This window comes from Castanea sativa, chromosome 6 (genome assembly GCF_040712315.1).
Source record: "Castanea sativa cultivar Marrone di Chiusa Pesio chromosome 6, ASM4071231v1".
Classification (NCBI taxonomy): Eukaryota; Viridiplantae; Streptophyta; class Magnoliopsida; order Fagales; family Fagaceae; genus Castanea; species Castanea sativa.
This window is the reverse complement of record NC_134018.1, coordinates 56361088-56366795: the sequence shown is the minus strand read 5'-3', so window position 1 is coordinate 56366795 and position 5708 is coordinate 56361088.

The window sequence follows — 5708 nt, the reverse complement described above, 5'->3', positions numbered from 1 at the left end:
TACTAAGTAGAGTGATCATATTACACCCAGAAAAGAAAGAATAGTTTGATTGTGTTAACAGCCTATGAAGAAGAGTCCATTGGGTTGGCTAGCAAAAGGTGACCAAACCAAAGGAAGAAGGGGGACTCAGATTGTAGTCAGCAAGGGGAAGAAATGTAGCTCTCCTGGCCAAGCTTAAGTAGAGATTCCATGTTGAGAAAGAGGCTCTTTGTCCACAAGTGCGAAGGAGGAAATATTGCAACGGGAGGAGAATGACTTCCAATAACGCAAACAAACTTCCTTGCTCTCCTATCCAGATAGCTATGAAAAATGGTTTGGATACTTTTAACAAAGGCAGCAGGTGGGTGGTTGGAAGGGACAGCAATTTGAAGGTGTGATATGTTGAGAAATTTAGACCTCGGTTGATAGAATTAACAAGTTTTAAATTCAAGTTGTTAATTAGATTTATTATGTATAAAACTTATTAAAACAAACAAACATCAATATCATGTCAATATTATATGCAGCAGAAAATTAAATAAGACAAAATATGATGACTTAGAAAAACCAATAAAACTAACTAGTTTTACAATAAATAAAAACCTGGGGAGAAACCTTCCTGAAAAGCAATCCACTATAGTAAAGAGAAGTTTTAGATCTAATACAAAACCTTTATCCCTAAACTCTACAATCCTCGTAGATGAACTTACAGTAGAAACTTTTTACCGCTTCAGAACCTCTGAACTCTTCAATATACGAACGTCACCCTTTGATGCACGGATCCCAATACATGACTAACTCCTTTGCACAAATCACAATACGTGACTCACTCACCATCTTAAGGAAGAAGAATGTTGGCTGCAAAATTCTTCACTTTATTAACAATGAAGATCAAGAAGCACTTGGTTACAAAACCTTAAGGCGCAAAGACGCAGTAGCTTCTTTTAGAGAGAATAAGGCTTTAGTCACATTTTTCATGTATTCTCCTTGTATTCTCTTATGTAACGGCCTCTAAAATAAGCTTTATATATGTCTAGGGTTGTGAGAAAAGAAACCCTACACAATTACATAAGCAAGGGCCGAAAATCAGATCTGGAAATCTAAATTTTCGTAACCTCAATAGATACCTCGATTGATAGTATCTATCGAGCCTCATTAAACCTCAATAGATAGCTATCTGTCGAGCAGCTGTCGAGCAGCTGTCGAGCAGCTGTCAAGCTTTAATGAATCAACACTTCTTCACTTGTTTCTTGAATATATTTGCATGGCTTGAATACTTTGACTTGAACTCTTATTCCTTGAAATATTAAAAACATCCTAGATCTACCCAATTACAAGTAAAGTGCGTTTTATCAAATGATTAGCCAACTACATAAAATATGTCCTTAACAATCTCTCCATTTGACAATCCATGACAAAACCACAACAAACAAATGAACATATGAGAGAAGTCATAAATCACTCAACTTATATTCACTTATTAAATACAGTAAAATCTATCCTAACACAAACTCTTGAAAATTTTTGCAAGAAGAAAGTTCATGGCATGAAAGACTTTGACAACCTGTATTTCTGAAATACTTAAACAAAACTCATCAAGGCATCTTAATATGAAGCAAAAATTAAAAGATTGCGTACAATAAAGAAACATGTGTATAAAGATGGAAAAGAAACAACACATGTAGAGGTAGGTGAAGAACATACATCAACGTGTGTATATATATATGTGTATGTGTGTGTGTGTGTGTATAGATATCAAACATAAGCACAATATATGTAAACATGGTCACAAGACCTAAGGTACAAAAAGAAGAAGTTGAAAGAAACTCCTACAACAACAAGGGGGTAAACAATCCCCCTAACAAGATGAAATACATCTTCCCCTTACAAGGGCATGTATTTCTCCCCTTGACTTGTAGAATTTTAAAAAGAAACCACAATTTCTCCAAATTTTCCCCCTTTTTGTCATTATTGAAAAATGGTACAGGAAACTAGAAAGTTTCGCTCGAAAAACATAACGATGATCAAAAATTATCAAAGGGGCACAAAGAATCCATAAAAATGCATGAATGTAATGAAATAAGATGCTATAAATGACAAGATCAAAGAAATATGCAAAACATGTGAAAATCAATACATGCAAGAGAATCTCGATCGATCGAGAGGTGTCGAGCAGCTATCGAGCCAACCTCGATAGATCGAGAAGGTGTCGAGGATCTATCGAGCAGACAGAAAATTTCTCCATCGATCGACCTAGCTATTAAGAAGGTGTCGAGATTGTGATAAAAAAAACTGAAGAGCTCAATAGATAGCCAGGTGTCGAGGAGCTGTCGAGATTTCTTAAAAACATTTTTTCAAGAAGAGAAAAATACAGATATGAATGCAATCAAACATGCAAATCAACCAAAGATCCAAACAACATTTTGATCTCTCAAAAACATCTCTCAACAAAAATTGTTAAGCACATAGATCTCAAAACACACACACACACACACACACTAAACAAGTCTAATCAATTTTATATTTCAAAAACAAGTTAAGACAGTTTAGTGAACATACATTAACGCATATAAACCTTGTGATGGACAAATCACATTGTACTTGCACCTGTATCAAAAAAAAACAAAGAATTTTGCATGTTGTGTGTAAAAACATTGCAAGATTGCATAAGTGTCTTTATGTTATGACAATTTGAGGTATGAGTAAATCAATTTAACTGACACATGATCATAACTGTTTGATGGGGACTATCATCTTCAAGGTACATCTTATAACTTCTACATCTCCTAGAATACACGCTTGCAATCATGTTTTAAAACATTTTGTTCTTTTTGCTTTTATTTTCTTTGCATATTTTTCTTTTTATTAAGCAAATCATACATGGGTATATAAAAGAGAGAAAAAAAATACTTAATTATATTAAGTTTTTTGACATTGCACTTTTGCTATGCCGCAGTATATAGATGTCATTGACATTACACTTTTGGTATGCCGAAGCATACAGATGTCATGTCATGATTGGTGGGCAATAGTAGTGAGATGGTTATTTATGTCTTTCTCATAGGATTTTCTATTCCTTCCCGTCAAAAAGAGTGATACAAGTGTTAAGTTCAAGAGATCACTTAACCTTACTCATCACAAACAAAGAGTCACAAAACTCACTTGCTTAGTTGTGCATAGAGATACTCATCTAAGTTACAAGAGATACAAAGTTTAGAGAACTCTGTTTCAATGGCCATTTTAAGGTTCACAAGAACCAATGTACACAAACACACACTGTTTTTGTATTTTTCTAATTTTTTCCTTTTTTATTTTGAAAATAAAACAAAATAAAAGTTAAACAACCAAATAAAAACAGACAAACAACATGAAAGCATGAAAGAAAGATGCAAATGTATGAAGGCATGACATAAAGGTGCAAATGCATAAAAGCATGATTCCAAAAACAGATAAGAAATCAAGCAAAGAGAGTCCTACTTTAGATAGAAAGAATTAAAACAGAGGACAACAAAAAAGACAATTAAGTCTTAGGCTCCTTTCTCACCCACACAACATAAGTCTTTGGCCGTGAAGATAAAAAGGCATGTGTCCTAGTATGTCTACTAAAAGACATGGAAGAATTAAAATTCTCCTAAAATTAAGTTAAAAAGCTCAAAACTTTTAATAACTCTTCAAAGAAAGGTATAGGTCCTAGAGAGGAAACCTGTGACCATTTCGACATTTGCTTTTGAGGATACAACTTAAAGTAATTATGACGAATGTGTCCAAAAACACCACAATGGTGACAAACATGAGGTCTATCAAAGGATTTAGAATTAGCCAAATCAGTTTTGGATTTCATACATTTATTACCTTTCTTAGAATGGGGCACAATGACAGTCTTTGATGCAGAAGCCGTGGAAGAGGAGGGGCCGAAGGAGACAGCATATCCTAAGCTAATCTTATCAAAACTAGGCTTTTGAGCACTCAAAACCTCATCAAGCTTTGCACTAGACATTCTCTCTATTTGAGTTCTAGCTTGACTAAGCTCAACTTTGAGATTCTTAACCTTCTATTCTAATGAGATGTTCTCTACAATAAGAGTCTCAACTAACCTTGTAGTCTCATCTAATTTGACTAACAGATCAGCTTTTTCAATTTTTACCCCATTAAGCTCTTTTCTACAAAGATGAGAAGTCTTTTCAGATTTTATGAATTCAGTGCATAGCTTATCATAGGCTTCCTAAAAGGTCAACTTCTTAGGTACTTCATCATTAGAAGAATTCTCACTATCACTAACACTCTCCACAATCACCTTATCGGTTGAGGCAGCAAAGGCCATAACGTGACTGCATTCATCTACATACTCATCAGAAAAGTCATTCTCAGTGTCACTTCAAGTAGTAACCAACCATTTATCTTCTGACTTCTTGACCTTCTCCCTCATAAGATAGTTTGGGCACTCTATCCTCATATGACCAAAACTCTTGCACTCATGGCACTGGATGAGGGGTTTCTCATTTTTACCCTTCCTAGAGGATTTAGATTTTCTAGGAGGTTTGCCCTTATTCTTTTTCCTAAATTGAAGAAGCTTGATAATCTCATCATCATCGTCATCTTTAGAGTCCTCAATCTTTTCCTTTATACCCTTAAAAGCCAAGTTTTTACTCTTTCCACCTTTTCCCATTGAGCCTAATCTCATCTTATAGGTTTAAAGGTTCCCTAGAAGCTTAGTCAAAGGAAGTTGATCAATGTCCTTCACTTCTTCAATGGCAGTGATCTTAAGATGGAATCTTTCAGGTAATGACCTAAGGATTTTGCTAACAATTTTGGATCCTGCTATAGATTCTCTAAGGTTGAAGGCAAAATTTACAATATCCTTGAGTTTAGCATAGAACTCATCAAAGGTCTCAACCTCATTCATCCTTATTTCTTCAAAGCTACTAGTGAGTCTTTGAAATTTCACCGTCTTTACTACCTTGGTACCTTCATAAGTGGTCTCAAGAATGGTCCATGCTTCCTTGGTAACTTCCATGGATGATATTTTCTTAAATTCCTCATTGGTCACCCCACAAAACAAAGCATTCAAGGCCTTACTGTTGAAATTTGCCGCTATGATTGTTGCATCATCCCAATCCACCGGCGATTTCCTTGGCTTAATCCAACCAACTTCAACAGCTTGCCATACCTGTTCACCTAGAGCCTGCAAAAAAACTTTCATATGAACTTTCTAATACGCATAATTAGTGTCATCAAATAAAGGAAGAATCACAAGAGATTGTCCACGATCCATGACAACGGGGGTCAAGAATCACACTCAGGAAATAAATCCAATTAAAGTGTACCCACTCTGATACCACTCGTTGGGAAATTTAGACCCCAGTTGATAGAATTTACAAGTTTTAAACTCAAATTGTTAATTAGATTTATTATGAATAAAACTTGTTAAAAGAAACAAACATCAATATCATGTCAAATATAAGTGCAGCAGAAAAATAAATAAGACAAAATATGATGACTTAGGTTTTTTACTATGAAACTAGTTTGCTTCATTGGTTATCTACTTGTAGTTTGAAAGCTGACACTTTATCCTCTTGATATTCGCTCCATTTGTTTCTAATAACCCACCCCTGTTAAAAATAGGAGTAAATGTGTTTTTTTTTTTTTATCTCATTCTATGTGATCACAGTAAGTTACTGTGATTTCTCATTGATAAAAAGTTTTATGATTGTGCTTTAGGAACTAAGTTA